Genomic DNA, 16,073 nt, shown 5'->3' with positions numbered 1-16,073 from the left:
GCCGGATCTGGTTCTCTGGTCGGAGTGCAGATAGGGAGGAAGTCTGGGAGCTTAGCTGGTGCAGCCCAGCTGGCCTGGTAGTGTTCCCCGGACATACCCTTGTTACCTGAGCCTGGATCCTGCTTCAGATGTGGGAACTGTGTCTGGAGACAGGCGCTGAGCCTGCCTGTAGCCCTAGCTGGTCTGGTTGCAGGAGCGTCCTATCTTTGGCTGACAGTGTGTTGGGATTCCAGTCTCTCAGGTCCACCCCAGTCCTCCTAACCGGTGCCGCTGGCCTGTGGGCTGGGGGGGGGGGGGGGGTCGCTGACTCCCAGGCCTCTGGAATCCACAGTATACCCATACACCATAGGCAGAGCTAGCGACCCAGCTGCCTTCCTCATACCCTCTCTGCTTAAAAGTTTGCTTCGTCCCTGGCACTCCCACTGTTCTGTGAGACCTTCAGGACCTGTCAGATGGCCTGGCCTCCATCATCTTCCCAGGCTGCAGAGTTCTTGACCTAAAGGGCCCCACCACAGGAAGCAGATCTACCTGTTCAGAACAGCTGAGCCAGGCCATGTCAGCTGGTGTCATGTTTGCTGTTAACTTAATGTGCTCCAAATTAAAGCCATTTGTTTCATTTATTGGGGGTGATTACTGTTTAAAAGCCCCAACTAAGCAATCCTCTCTGGTGGAATGAAGTGCCACAGAGTCTGGCATCTGTTACCCTGCACAGGAGACCTCAGGCTGGGAGAGGTGCCCCGCTCTGTGCCCTCCCTCCCTTCCTGGTCTTCTCAGGTCCTGTGGCTGGGAGCACTGTTTCTCACACGTGGCCACTGCCCTTCCTGCCTCTAACAGTCTATCCTGGGTCCTCCAGGGAAATGCCTCAGGCAAATGTGTGGCTTGGAGCCTGGCACCTGGGTTCAAGTCCAGTATGTGATGTTTGGGACCAGCTGCTCTGGGTGTGAAAGTTTCGAGCCGCCACTCATGACTTCCTCTTCCTCATGGTGTGGTCTTCCAAGAAGTCTGTGGGAGAGAGCTGCAGTGACAGCCCTACCTGGCTCTCAGCAAGGGAGTGCTACGTTGGTGGCTGCTACTTCGGGTTCCTGAGTAGGTGTGAGAGAGCAGGTTCCTTCTCGGCATTCTAGAAGGCATAGCCACTTGGAGGGTGGTGCGGTGAGCCTGCACTAACAGCGCTTGCCCAGGTTTGCTTCAAGGACCCTTGTGTTAGTTTGTGTCCTCCACAGTCTCTGTACAGTGTACCTTCCTGTCTGCTCCCTACCCCCATTCCAGGGCATCGCTTGCTTGTCCTGAAGCAGGAACTGGGTGCTTTACTGGATACTCGGTTGTATCCTTGCCTTCTCCTGTAAGCACTAGTCAGGCTGATGAGGTCAGATGGAGGAGGGGGATGAGAGGGCATAGACTGTAACTGTGCCATAGACATGTGTCTTTGCTGCTGGAAGGAAGAGGCTCTAATCTTCACCCCTCTTGCGTCCCCTCCGAGCCCCCAGCCTACCTACCTGGTGCTGGCTGCAGGCTCTGACTGTCTGCCTGCTATTCTGGAGTCAAATCTGTCTCGAAGGCAGTGTGGACAGACTTGCTGCATCTGTGAGTGTGATTAGCTTTCCAGGAGCTCCATTGGAACTCTAGGGAACTAACAGTTGACAGACGAGGCTTGCTTTACCCCCTCTCGGTGTCTTTCAGGTTGTTTTCTTGGTCCGATTGCACACAGCTTGTGTTAGTGGAGGACTGGATAAGTATAAACGGCCAGTGATTTAGAAGGTCAAGCATGCCACCAAAAGCCCCGCGCTCTTCCATGCTTGCAAGGCATGCTCACATCCTCTGCTCCTGCCCACTTCAGGTGGGCTCGGACTTCACACTCTGTGGCTCTTTTGGTACTGGATGCGTGCGTGTGTGCGTGTGTGTGTGTGTGTGTGTGTGTGTGTGTATGTATGTGTTGGGGGATGGGTCAATGAGACCTGTCCAAATGGTCAGCTTGATGGGGTCCTGACCAAGATGCAGTTCTAGAAGGGATTCGCTGGTAGGTACCCAGGACACTTGCACAAAGATCAGCCATAATGCTAATTTGGCTTTGGTGTCCCACGCCACCCTTGTCTGGGGGACCGGAAGACAAAGCAGGGGATTCCTGGTGTGCTTGGGGCTGCCCGAGGGAGCAGGGGCCTTGAGGACGCCAGTGATGGTGATTTGGAGAGAAGGGGGCAGAGGCCACTGGGATGGTAGGCCCCTGACGACTCTGCCCAGCAGAGGGGAACGGGCAGTGCCGGGAGCCTGTTCGAGGGAATGTTTGATGCCAGGGTTAGCCAGTCATCCAGGAACAGGGAGGGGCAGCTGTAGAGACCGTGCCCAAGGGTGCCTGGCTTGCATGCAGTTCTGCCCGCCCAGCTTCTGGAGGGATGACTTCACACCCCTGTGCTTGGCTGGACGCTTCCTCTCCTGAATCTGCCCAGCCCTCTGCTCTCTGAAGTCCTACACTCCCCAGGAGGCTGGGTTTATTGTGTTATTAGTGTGGGTTCCCACCAGCTCTGACACCCCATATCTATCAGTCCCTTCCCCTACCCCTGGTGTGTTGAGCCTGGCCTCTTTGCCAGCTACTAGAGTTCAGGGCTGGCTCTTATGTCTGTTTCCATGGAGTGATAAGACAGATCTGGAGGAATGTGCACTCAGGGCAGGTAGAACGGGCTGCAGGGGCAGATGCAGACAGGTGGGCAGTTAGGGTGAGCTGTGGCCTGGGGCTACAGGAAGTGGGGGGGGGGCTGCTGGGTACCACCTCACTGATGGTCTGTGAGCACTATTTCTAGGCATGCAGGATCATGTTAATCAGAAGGGCTCCCAGTTGACATCAGCTCTCCAGTAGGGGTTGCCCCACCTGAGACCAGCCAGGATGATCATGGTGTTTTAGAGATGTCTTTCTAGGAATTTGAACCCCACTGCCCCTCCTTGCATCGTTATGAAGAAATCCCGAATACTAATATTGTTTCTCTTACTGTAAGAACTAGGGAATTCCTAATCTGCCCGGAGCTTCTGCTGGCTTGTCCCTGCCTTCAGCCCCTGCCCTCAGCCCAGACCTTGGTGGGTAGTGCCAGCCCAGGATGCACAGGCTGAGGTCAGGTCTTTCTCTTCTGGCTTCCTAGTGTGTCTGAGCTTTAGCTTCTCACCTGTAAGTGATGGGTTAATTACTTTTCCATTACAGTAACAAACTAACAGATATTCAGTCTATAAAGGGAGGTTGGTTGGTTTGTTTATTTGAACTGGAATTGCATCTAGGGCCTCTTGCATACCAGGCGAATGCGCTACCATCAAGTTATAGTCTTAGCCCACCAAGGATCATTTTAGATAACTGGTTTAACCTTTCAGCCCATAATCAAACAAAACCATTTTTTAACGATCTCTGGTGGGGTGTCAGATGGCAGCAGCAGGAAGCACACAGTGTAGACCCCCCTTCACTTGTTTGGGAATTGAAAGAAGGGAAAAAGGAAGGCAAGAACTCACTTCCAAGGGCTCACCTCCAGTTCATTAAGAACTCCCACTCTGGGCTAGGAGATGGCTCATTTGGTAAAATGTTTACTGGGCAAGCATGAAGACCTGATCCCACCACCCCAGCAGTCCTGTAAAAACCAAGATGTGGTGGCCCTTGTCTTTAACCCTAGTGCTGGGAGACAGGAGTGTCCTTTGGTTGCCACTCAGGCTGGCAGAGTGGATGACTTCAGGTGCTAATCTGGCCTCTGCTGCCTGTACACACTCTCACACATACAGCTTCCACGGGTCTCTGCTCTTACACCTTCTGTCATTTTCCTGTAACGCACAGGCTGACTAGCAAGTTCTTTTCCATCCGAGCCTCTGGGAGGCCCTTTATGCAGATGGTGGCAGAAGGGTGGGGACTTTCCAGCCCTGAGTCACGTGAGCAGTTAGTTCTCTTACTAGGATCTAAAATGGGTACCAGGAAGTTGCGAGCACTGTTCTAGAATTTGTTCTGAACAGAGGCTAGGAGATGAGGGGAAGAGGCTATTGTTCAGCTCTTCCTGGGGTAGTTCCTGGAATGAGCCGCAGAGTCTTCTTTGCTAGGAGGTTTTGGTTGATTTCCTGGCTTCACTCTTGAGGAATGGAATCTCCCCAGCTCTCTCCTGCGAGGATGACAGCAGCTGCCTCAGTCGAGAGCTCCCGAGGAGAAGCAGGCATCATGTTGGAGCCTGCCTTGGTCTTGCCCTTGGTCTGCAGAATGCTTAGTGTGCAAAAGTGTACAGCTGCCCCTGGCCCACGGCAGACTCCTCGGGATCGGACCACTGACCTTCTGACCTTCGAACACTGCATCCTTCCTCCGTGGCTGTTGATTTGGGTGGTTTCCTTCTTATCTGTCTGAAGCAGGGATGCTCTGTAAGATCTGGAGCCCCAGTGAAACGATGACCAGGGTGCTCTGTGTATTGTTCAGGGGGCTGACACATGTGACCAGTCCCCTCACCAGGTGGTGGATTGTTTTCAAGTAATTTGTGAAAAGCAGGCATTGGGTCCCAGAGCCATGACATGGTTCCTTCCTACCCCAGCCTGTGTGCTATGGAGCTGGAGGGAGCCTCTTTTCAGTACCTCCTATCAGCTCTGGTGTGGGGCACTACCTCCTGCATTTACTTGGTGGCAGGCCACAGGAAATCTGGGTTGGAAGAAATCTAGTGCCTTCAAGTTACCCATGAGGAAACTGGGGCCCAGGAAAAGCTTCAGGCTTGCATAAGGCACTTTTAGTCACTTTTCTATTGTGATAAAAACACCCTAATCAAGTTAACTTACAAAAGAAAGCATTCACTGTTTCAGAGGGATAGAGTCCAAGATGGCAGAGCAAAGGCATGGAGGTAGCAACAGCTGAGAGCTCACTTCTTGATCAGCAGATAGGAGGGGTGTGTGTGTGTGTGTGTGTGTGTGTGTGTGAATGTCTCCATGGGCTCTGTGTCTCCCTGCCCACCTTCTCTTTGGTTTGTTTCTGGGGGCAGGGTGCATTGGGAATCACGCAGTCTTTTGAAACCTTAAAGCATGTTCCCAGTGATTTCACCGGAAACTCCTCCAACAAGGTCACATCGCTCCTAATCCTTCTCAGACAGTTCTGCCAGCTAGGGACCAAGCTTTGCACAGGGAGCCTATAGGAGTCATTATTATTCAAATCTCACAGTTGGATGAGGGGATAGATGCATTTGCTTCATCTCACTTTCCTGTGGTCATTCTGCATGTGTTCTGTATGCAGTGACAGCTGTGACATGTGCCCCTGGAGTGGCATTCTGTCCTTTTGCCACTCCGAGTTCCCGATGCCTTTTGCCTGGCTCTGGGCCTCTGGGACCTGAGGTGGGAGTTGGGCAGGGGATAGCTGTGTGGACTAGGACTCCACTGTTACCTCCTGTCTGGTCCTGCACGTCCCTGCAGTCCAGTTGTGCCTGTGCTCGTGGTCTCTGGACCTGATGATCCACATGGCACCCAGAAACTCTTCTAGATTTTTCCATCTCTGATGGTGTGAGGGCTAAATTGTCAACTTAAGACAATCTAGAACTCCCTGGGAAGGGAGTCTTGGTGAGGGACTGTCTAGATCTGGTGGGCCTCTGGGTATGACTGGGAGAAGCTTGATTGCGTTAACCGTGGGGAACCAGCCCACTGTGGGTGGCCCTGGGACCTGGGCTTGGGTCCTGGACTGTATTAAAATGGACAAGGTGGGGCTGGAGAGAGGGTTCAGCAGCTGCTCTTTCAGAAGGACCTAGGTTCAGTTCCTAGCTCCCACATCAGTGGCTTATGCTCACCTGTAGTTCTAGCTCAGACACACTCTTCCGGCCTCCATGGGCACCTGAGTGCACAGCATGCCCTCACACAGATACACAATTTAAAAATAGCTTTGAAAAAAAAAAACGGGTAGTAAGCATGAAGGCGTCTTTCTCAACCGTTGACCAGATGTGACTAGCTGTGTGACATCCTCCGAATCAGGCCTTCACTGCTGTGGTGGAGACTCTGTGACCTGGAATTGTGAACTGAGTTGGAGTCAGGGTATTTTATCACAGAGACAGAGATGAACTGGTACAGAAATTAATACCGAGAAGTGGTGAGCCTGACTATGTGGCGTTAAATCCCGAACTGTTTGGGGCAGGGGTGATGTGGAGACATTTGGTACATTGGGCTAGAAAAGCCACTGGAAGCTGGGAGCAGATCTTAGTGAGCTGTTCTAGTAGGGAACTTGGAAGGACCCTGAGAGAAACAGACACTGGGGTCTCTAGCTCATAAGGTTTCAGAGGGGAGCAAGGACTCTATTGGGAACAGGGCTAGGGGCCATTGTATGCTGTTTGACCAGGAACCTATCTTCATTTTGCTCATGTCCTGAGAGTCTAAGGGAAGTTAAGTTTAAAGATAATGGACTGGTTTTCTTGGCAGAGGTCGGATGGTGTTTAGACTGGTATCTTAGTCAGGGTTTCTATTCCTGCACAAACATCATGACCAAGAAGCAAGTTGGGGAGAAAAAGGTTTATTCGGCTTACACTTCCATACTGCTGTTTATCACCAAAGGAAGTCAGGACTGGAACTCAAGCAGGTCAGAAAGCAGGAGCTGATGCAGAGGCCATGGAGGGATGTTACTTACTGGCTTGCCTCCCCTGGCTTGCTCAGCCTGCTCTCTTATAGAACCCAAGACTGCCAGCCCAGAGATGGTCCTACCCACAAGGGGCCTTTCCCCCTTGGTCAGTAAGTGAGAAAATGCCTTACAGTTGGATCTCATGGAGACATTTCCCCAACTGAAGCTCCTTTCTTTGTGATAACTCCAGCTGTGTCAAGTTGACACAAAACTAGCCAGTACAGCTGGCTGTGATGAAGCCGCTCTGATTGATGGAGTGTTCAGCACCATGGTAAGGAAGCCTTCTGCCCTGCTGGTAGGTAGAAGAGTATTTCTTCAGGATCCACACAGGGACTGATGTGGCTGTAGCCGAGGAGGCTAGTCAGTATCTCATACTGGTAGCAGAACCTGGCAGCCTCACAAGTGTCCTTCACAGTGTCCTGGTTTGGGAGACATAACAGACACAAGACTGAGGGCATCATGAGAGCAGCCACGGCTAGGAACCATTCAGCAGGTTCGAGTTCCTGTGGGGCAACCCTCAAAGGCCATTTTGTGAAGCTGGGAACACGAAGCCTTCGTTGTAGTGGAAACCCCAGGAGATGGAGATGCCAGTGCTATGGGGCATTTGCTAAGGAGAGCTGCAGGCGTGGGGGCCCAAGCCCTTTGGGGAGCCAATTAACTTACAAGCCCCCGGTGCTGGATGAGGACCTGGAGGATCTGATATTGCAGTGCCCCAGAAATGCAGTCATTCTTTCTGTTCTTGCCTGTGGCTATGATGTGATCAGCCCTGGTCCTGGCACGTCTGTCGCCCTCCTATGGTGGACTGTAACCTGGATTTGTGAGGTCAAATAAACCCTTCTCACCCAAGCTGGGTTTTTCAGGTTATTTTACCACAGCAACAAGAATGAAACTAGGGCACCTGGCTTCCTCTCCAGCTCAAATCCTGCCTGGAGCATCCACACGGCCCTCTTGAATGCCTGTTCCTCTAATGTTTAGACTGATGCTGCTGTTGCCCTACCACCTCTGCCTGCCACACGGGGAGAGGGCTAGATGGGGAGACCTGGGGGTAGAGATCACATTGGCTTCTCTCTCCCTCCTGTGTGGCCTCATGTAGGAGTGGCATGGGTTTGCTGAAGCACTCTGGTGTTGGTACAGGTGGGTGTGGCTCAGCTTCTGACTGTTCTTCATCCCTCCAGGGGCCATAGGTAGTTAGTTATCTTCCTTCTCTGTGTGACTTCCTCGGCTGTACAAGGGACACATAGATCAAGTGACTGAGTATGGGGAAAGGACCCGTCCATGTCAAGCACCCAGGAGGTGTTTGGTAGGGCCCATAGGTAAGGCTACCCTGTGTCCTGAGAGGTCTCTGAAGTCCATGTCCTGTGTCAGGGAAGCTGTGCTTGTCCCTGGCATGCCCTCCCAGGGCCTTGCTCGCCAGGTTGCCACTTATTTATCATCCTCTGAGCTCTATAGCAGGTGCTGTGCCTAAACCTGGCTGTGTGTGCAGAGAAGGCCCAAGCCACATACTATGTTCAGTTGGCGTTCCTGCTAAATGAGAGTGACACACTGCCTGAGCCCAGGCCCATCTGAGTAGTGTCACACCCTGCTGTGCACAGGGTTGTCAGTGGAAGAGGAACAAGCCTGAAGGTGTGGGATATGGTTCTAAAGCAGCAGAGAAGACGCTGGGGAGATGAGACTGATTATTGTAGATGACTCCTTGTTGTGAGGTATGCCTAACAGATGGCGTGTGAAGTGGGCTTTGCTCCTTAGTCATTGATGGGGCTGGTCACTGCCGATGCCTGTGCCGAGGCCAGAGTTCTGAGCCCCCAACATCTATGGGCCATGCCTGTGGGAGTGTTTGTTGAGCTTGTGGAAGGTGAAAATCCTGGGTAACCCGACATAGTCCAATCTGGGCACTGTCTACCCTAGGGCCTGTCTCTGCTTTGTGGGTGGAACTTGTCCTTGGAACCACTGGGACATCTTGAAGGATACTGTTTTTCTCTACCTGTCACAACCGAAAACTCAACCTGGCTGGGGCCTTTGGACCCCAACAAAGTGTAAATAGCCAGATGTGAGTTAAGTGTCCTGAGCAGTCATTGCTAAGGACCTGAAGCTGCTTGGGTTTGTCTCCTTTCTGGCCCTCCAGGCTCACAGCATCTCGGCCTTGACCAGAAGTACCAGCAATGGAGCTGTTCGCTCCCAGGGCTCTTCTCAGAGCAAACAAAACAAACTGGTTTCTCTTGTGATCATAAAAAGAGAAAGAGCTCTAAGAATATGTTCTGATGGGGTGTGGGAGAAGGGGATGCCTCGGTGGACCCATGCCAAGGCATCCCTTCCCCCTGAGGGACCAGCCACACACCTGCATATACACCTGCATATACACCTGCATATACACCTGCATAGTATAGAATAGAGTTTATTCAGGGCACGGGGAGGGGAGTTAAAAGAGTAGTAGAGCCAGAGAAAGGCAGAGAGAGGGAGAGAGTAAATAAGTGGAGGCCGGTCATGTCCATGTGGAAAGAGGGGGGAAGGGGATGGGGAGAGGGGGCACAAGGGGGAGAGAGGCAAGAAGAGAGGCAAGAGTGTAAGAGGGTTAGAGAGAGAGGAGGGGCAAGCAGCCCCATTTATACTGGGCCAAGCCTACATGGCTGCTGCCAGGAATTGTGGGATAGAGTCTAGACAGAATACCAACAGTTTCTTTTGTCAAAATTGGAAGCTCTTGCTGTTTAACCTCCTGGTTTCTATAACTGCTGGTTTCCCGTCCTCTTGTGTGACGTGCTCCCTGTCCTCTTGTGTGACGCGTGCAGCATCTGGACTTGATTCACAGAGCTCCGGAGGGATCTGTTACACCGGAAGTGTGAGAGAACAGCTTGCTGGCCCGTGGGAGTGTTCTGCTCTGAGGCTTGGTCCCAGGCCCAGGGGAGAAAGGGCTGTGAGGATATGAGGGAGCCCAGAGAGAGGTGGGCAGTGGACCCCGAGAGCCTTCCTGACCCTCTCTCCAGAGGGTTGGAAGCTAAAAGTCATGTTCTCAGAAACCCGCCTCACTTTCCCATGCTCTGCGACTTTGTCACTTGCTGGTGTAATTTTGGTGTGAGTGGGGGTGGGGTGGGGTGGGGTGGGGTGGGGTGGGTTAATCTCTGTTCACTTCACGTATGGGACCTGTATGCCGTGGTGTAGGGTCATGGCACTTCCGTTTCGCACTTACTGTTCACGTAGTACGCCGTCACCTTTATTTTCTAAGCTGTTCTGTGAGTTTCTGACTTTTTGAGACAGGATCTCAGGATGTATTAGGCTTTGGGCAAGAATGTCTCCCGTAGGCCCGGTCATGATAGGCTCTCCTGGCTCACCTTTGACCATTTCTTGTCACTGAAGTTGGGAGCCCCAGGCAGGCAGAGCTCAGCCGTGATGTGGAGAAATGATGCTGGTGTACATGTGCCCAGATGCTGCGTTGGACAGGCCTGCTGTAGGCGCTAGCATTGCTTTATCTGAGTCCGATTCTTTTTTTTTTTTTTTTTTCAGAAGTAAAATCCAGCTGTGGCTGAACCTCGCCCTTGTGTCTTCTAGCCGCCTCCCTTTGGATATCCCTTGTCTTACATGAGAAAGAAGTTGGGTGTCTTGTTTACTGTTACTTTTATTTGTATTTTTCATATCATATGTGGTGTGTACTTACTGTGTGTGCTGGTCAGTTTTTATGTCAACTTGACACAAGCTAGAGATTTCTGGGAAGAGGGAATTTCAGTTGAGATAGTAATGCCTCTATCCGATTGGCTGTAGGCAAGTCTGCGGGGCCTGGCCCATTGTGGGTGGTGCCAGTCCTGGGCAAGTGGTTCTGGTGTGTATAGGAAAGGTAGCTGAGCCAGCCAGACAAAACAAGTCAGTAACCAGAGCTCCTCCGCAGTCTCCACTTCAGTTCCTGCCTCTAGGATCCTGCCTTGAGCTCCTGCTCTGGCTTCCTTGGACCAGGGCTGTGGTGTGGAAGTGAAATTAACCCTTCTCATCCCAGGCTGCCTTTGGTCATGGCATTTATCACTGCAGTAGAGAGCAAACTAGGACTTTATGTTTTGTGTTATTAAACAGTTATAGAAATGACCTCATTGGTCATTACAACTGCTACGTAGTGTTTTATTATGGGCAGACCTTCCTTGTTTTATCCATTTCCCTCTAGATGATGGCCAGGTGGCTCTCACCTTGCCACCCTAAACCTTACTTCAGCATATGTAGGAGGCAGCCGATCGTGATGACTGGCAGGCCTTGGGTAGAAGCTTTGTGTAATTTTCTCCACTTTTCAGTGACTGAGAGAGAGGTATTGGGAGGGGTGCCCGTCTTAGTGGGGATAGCCTTTTACTTGAGCCTTATCTGTTCAGTTCCCAGAGTTGGATGTAAAGGCCCTGGGCCTGGCTTTGGCTGCTCCTGTGACTTGCCTTGCAGCCTGTACCGCTGCCCACCTCACTGCATCCAGTTTCCTGTCTGAATCCAGAGGGTTGAATTGGTGGTATTAAATCAAAGGCCTCCCCTTTAAGGTGGTGTTAGATCACAGCCCCCCCCCCCCCCTTAAGATGCTCGTTAAGTTAAGCAGCTTGACCCTATAGCCTGAAATAATCAGGCCATGCTTTGTGCGGTGGACATGTTGCTTCTTTTGATTTTGCACTTAGGCTTAGCTATGACTTCTAGGAATGAGCCTTCAGAGGCTAGCTGGTCTTGGGGAAACCTGGCTTGACAGAGGCAGTACCTAGGGCTCCCTGTGACCTGCTGTCTCCTCCCTAAGCTACAAAACACCTGTGCCCAGCTAAACAGTCTGCTTCCCTGTAGCTTGAGAGGTGTGCTCAGAGTCCAGTGTCGTTAGCTGAATTCATATAACTATGGAGGGAAGCCTGGGGCTGCTGCAGCCCTTGAGACAAAGGATCAATCAATGTGAGCCGTGCCCGATTTGTCAGCTCTCTAAAACTCAACAGCCTGTATTACCATGGGCTCTGTGTGCGCCAGGTACTGTAAAGGAGCTTGGGTTCCTCAGAGAAGGGAAGAGGCGGACAGACAGAGACTGTGGCCTGCCCTAGTGGAGGAGTTTCCATTCTGTGCAGATTAAATGGGCTACTGAAGCTGTCCACACTGTTGCCAGAGACATGGAGAAGGGAGGGGCTCTAAAGGGTTAGTTTTCACTCTATGACTGTTCTAGGAGAGGCCGATGAATGAGCTGTACAATGTGCTGAGGTCAGGAAATGATGCAGGAGGGAGAATCAGGAGTGAGGAGCCCTTTCCAGTACTAAGCAGGCAGAGGAGCCTCCGTCCCTCCCCGAGAGGTGGTGGCCAGCGCCTCACAGCTAGGTGCATGGTGCTGGCACTGCTCAGCAGCCTGTGCCTGCTCCCCACAGGAAATGGTTTCCTGACCTCTTTGACACCTTGCTCATTGACTTTGGATACTCTGGCACCTGCCAGTTGCCTTCCTGCAGGGTGATTTCTGGAGCTGAGTTTGTCAGTGCCTGGCATCAAGCAAAGAGCCTCAACTGCCATTTCCTTCTCAAGGTGACTGAGGTCCCCGTACAATACCCCAGCCTGGTTCCAGATCCTGATTCTGACTCCCTGGGGTCAGGGCACACAGTTATAGGCTAGCCAGGCCCCCTCGTGAGAGCCTTGCCTACTGAAGCTGGAGACTCCCCGAGTCAGCAGTTGAAGCTGGCAGGCACATTGGAGCATAGGAGGTATGTGTTGGAGGTATTGGGCCCCCTGGTGCTGGTTTAGCCTTCCGTTATGCACTCTCCCTGAGGCCCATCTCATTTGCGTTGTATTTCTCCTTACCTCTCTCAAAAAGAGGTTTCTGAGTTTGAGGATAAAACCTAAATGGGGATAAAAGCTAAAATGTTGGGACTCTTACAGGAATACCTGGGAGTGACAGATGGGGCAGTGTGAGTGGAAGTGGGTGAAGGGAGCTAGTAGAGGTGCTGTCCTGGCGGGCACAGCGAGGACCAGGGACAGGGCTCTCCCTTCTGAACTGCGAGTGAAGTTGGAATGCCTTTAGGAATTAGCTGGATAGGCTCTGGCTCCTCTCTGGCCGCTTGCACTTCTGTCAGGCTGAGTTCCACTCATGAGGGACATCTTGCAAACGTGGTAAAAGTCACACACCATAGTGCTATGTTTCTTTTCTCATAAGATCTCACTGTTACCTTTTTCCATTTAGAACTCACAAAGGCAGAGCTTTGTTCTCTTAAACCAAGTGGTCTTTCTTTCCAAAGTTAAAGTTATTGGAGAGGGCAGCATTCACCACATGTGACTGGTGTAGTGGTGGGGACTCATTAGAGATTCAAAACCGAGAGATCAGTGGTCTCTTGTCCTCTCGGTCTGTCACTCGCAGATCTGTCGTCGCTCCCCAGTCTAGGAAGACTTCATTTAAGGAAACACCTCTGACACGACTTCAGAAGTAACTTTTAAGAGCCAGGCACAGCTACTGTGAAGCAGCTCCCGGGTTGGCTGTAAGATCTGTGACGCCCTAACTAGCAGGTTAAAGGTAAAGAAGGACTATACTCCCGCTGGTTCAGAATAAGTCCTGTGAACTAGAAATTTCTGTTCCTTAGGTGCGTTCAGGGCCAGAGGGGATCCTGGACTATTTCTTGGGTTCTCCTGGGAGCAGGTCCTGCAGGCTTCCTTCTGGACTGGTCATGTCTGCCCACTTTGCCCATCTTCCTGCAATTTCAATAGATCTCAGCGGTTGTCGAGTCCCGTAGCCTTGATGTACTCTGCTGAGGGGTGCACATGCAACAGTGAATAGCGGACAGGCAAAGTCCCGCCTTCACTGTGCCTCACAGCCCAGCCAAGAGCTGGGGACATGTCAAAGCGTGCTGTGAGCCAGGCAGTGGTGGCACATGCCTTTAATCCCAGCACTTGGGAGGCAGAGGCAGGAGGATTTCTGAGTTCGAGGTCAGCCTTGTCTACAAAGTGAGTTCCAGGATAGCCAGGGCTACATAGAGAAAGCCTGTCTCAAAAAAGTGTGCAGTGTCAGCTGGTGATACCTGTTACAAACAACACTGAAGCTGCCAATGCCTTGGCCAGAGCTGATTGTATGCATGTGGTGTGTAAATGTGTGTGGTGCATCTGTGTTACTGGGCTGTGGCTCTTAGCTACAGTTTGTAGTGAAAGATGGGAGCTTAGCACCATGTGCCTTGGTACCTAAATGGAAAGAAAGATCTAGAAGAGATGGCCAGTGCAAAGACCCTGCAGTATGCAGGCGCTTGTCATGTCTGTAGGGTTGAAAGTTCGCTAGCACAGTTTTCTTTCCTGTAGAGATAGGCAATCCATTCATCATGTAGTTGATGGGTGGCTTTTGTTTTTCCTTCAGGAAACCATTTTTCCTGCAGCTCTCGTTGGGATTGGTTACTGAGCTCTCACAGGTTAGTGGTGTATTTGTGAACTGGCTAGCCTTGCGTGGCTAAGCACCGGATGGAGCCCACCACCTCCTCCCCTACAGCCCTCAGAACAACTCATTCTGTTGTACCCTTTTCCCACTTGTCCTGAAGAGGGTTTCTGGGCCAGGATAATGGTGGAGGATCTGCCCTTCTTAGTGTAGAGTGCTGCTGTTTGCCGTCCCCACTCAACATAGTGGCCCGCACCATCTCCACCGGAAACAGCTGTGACTGCTTGTACACGACCCTCAAGGTCAGGCTTGTTGGCATTCCGTTATAGAAGCAGGGGGTGGGAAGGTGCCTAGATGCTTACCTGAGATTTAGCCGCTCCCTGGCATCTCCCTCCCAGCTGCGGGTAGTTCTGTCACAGTGGCGCGTGGTCTGGGAAAGTGTTAGTCTATACAGTGTGGAAGACCGACTGAACGGGGACTATGTGATGGTGTTTATGTGATGGTGTTTTTAAAAGTGTCTAGTTTTTCTCTACTCTCAGCCAGCTCCCAAACGAATGCATAGATTTATTTAGTCAAGCACAGTACTTGAGCAGGCATTGATCTATTTTAATCCTCTGAACCTTCCAACCAAAATCCCTGAGATACTTGCATTTTAGTATTGGTCTGGCTCTCTGGGCTTTAAGTGTATTTTCCGATGCTGTCTCCTCTCACCTCCTAGTGACTGAATCCCCCCTCCTCCCACCCCGGACTCTTCTGTCTGTTCCCCTCGCCTAGCTGGTCCCACACTATTCTCTTATCTGCCCAGCCATTGGCTGCTCAGTTTTTATTGACAAGGCAGAGAATAAATGGTAAGCATTATTTACACAAACTTGAAACAGGAGATATTTGGAATAAGCATTATAATGCCAGGTCAGGATTGTAAGATGATATGAGGGCAGAGAAATCAGCATTTGAATAACACAAGGATAATTTTTTTTACAGTACACAAACATCTTGCTTACGTGACTCCATTTATGCAGCTATAGCAAGTCTTCATACTGGCTTTGTGAAAATTGGCTGCTTTAGGGTCACCCGTGCTCCTTTAAGTGCTACTCACCGTGCTCTTCTGAGTAAGCACAATGACTCATGGTTCAGCTAGGCTTGGGCCAGGTCGTGACTTTGGTCTGTTGTTGGTGTCCATCTCAGGTGAGTAGGTGCTTGCTTCTCTACAGGAGAAGTTAACACCCAAAGGGAGAGCAGCCCCTCTTTGGGAATGTGTCCAGTGCTTGTCACCAGGAAAGGCCTACCTGCTATTTCATGTCCTCCCAGATGGCCTTAAAGGGGAGGCTGTCAGCAGGGAGTGGGCTGGAGAAAGAGCATTCCCCAGTGTGAAGTACTTGTCCCTTTTAGTGACTCTTACCGATCCTTTAAGAACTCTTTAGGAGTTGGTTCTCTCTCTGTCTCTGTCTTTGTCTTTGTCTCTGTTTCTCTGGCTCTGTTTGTTTGCACGCGCGCGCGCACGCGCGCGCGAAAGAGAGAGAGAGAGAGAGAGAGAGAGGATGGCATATGCACGTATGTGTGTTGCTGTCAGGTGTTTTTCTCAGTCATTTCACCTTGTTTTTAGACGAGGTTTGTCACTGAACCCAGACTCACTGATTTGACTAGGTGAGTGGCCAGTCACCCCAGGAGTCCTCCATATCAGCTGCTCAGCTCTGGACTGTGCCTGGCAACATTAAGTGTCTAAGCATGCAGGATGGCATCTGTAATTTCCTTCGCTCCAGCTAGGACACTGAAGGGCCAGTGGCTCTGATATCTAGAGATATCTCATGTCTGGAGACTCTGCATGGAAAATCGTTCTGACTTACTGAAAGTGGCAGTGCTAGTGTCTGTATGTCTCAGGCACTACTGTGTGCCTTACCTGAGGTGGGTGAAAGTTGCCTCAGGTAGTTGACACCTAGAGCATCATGCCGTTGAAGCCTGGACTGGGATTCACTAATGACCTGTGTCTCTTGAGTCTCTGGAGCCGTTGATCTTATATCACTGGTGGGATTCCAGCCCAGACTTGGTGCCAGGACATGGTAATGATACAGGATTGTGTTGCTTAGTTGTTTGTTTGTTTTAATCAGTTTAACACAAACCTATACATACCTGGTAAGAATGGATCTCAGTTGAGGAATTGCCTCCTTTTCGTTG

General features: G+C 51.2%; 1 protein-coding gene across 3 annotated transcripts in view; it reads left to right on the top strand.

Annotated features, from left to right (window-relative positions):
• Xxylt1 (xyloside xylosyltransferase 1) overlaps window positions 1–16,073 on the top strand; it is a 126,086-nt gene that overhangs the window by 10,587 nt on the left and 99,426 nt on the right. The window contains exon 1 of one of the 3 annotated variants that reach the window (XM_006522200.2): window positions 1,025–1,181. The exons of the other annotated variants lie outside the window; for them this stretch is intronic. The gene's annotated coding sequence lies outside the window, so the exon portion shown is untranslated. Of the gene's footprint in view, window positions 1–1,024; window positions 1,182–16,073 lie in introns of those variants that run through there. 3 annotated transcript variants of the gene reach the window in all.

This window comes from Mus musculus, chromosome 16 (assembly GCF_000001635.26).
Source record: "Mus musculus strain C57BL/6J chromosome 16, GRCm38.p6 C57BL/6J".
NCBI classification, from domain to species: domain Eukaryota; kingdom Metazoa; phylum Chordata; class Mammalia; order Rodentia; family Muridae; genus Mus; species Mus musculus.
The sequence above is the reverse complement of the archived record's forward strand: the minus strand, read 5'-3'. Positions and strand labels throughout refer to the sequence as shown.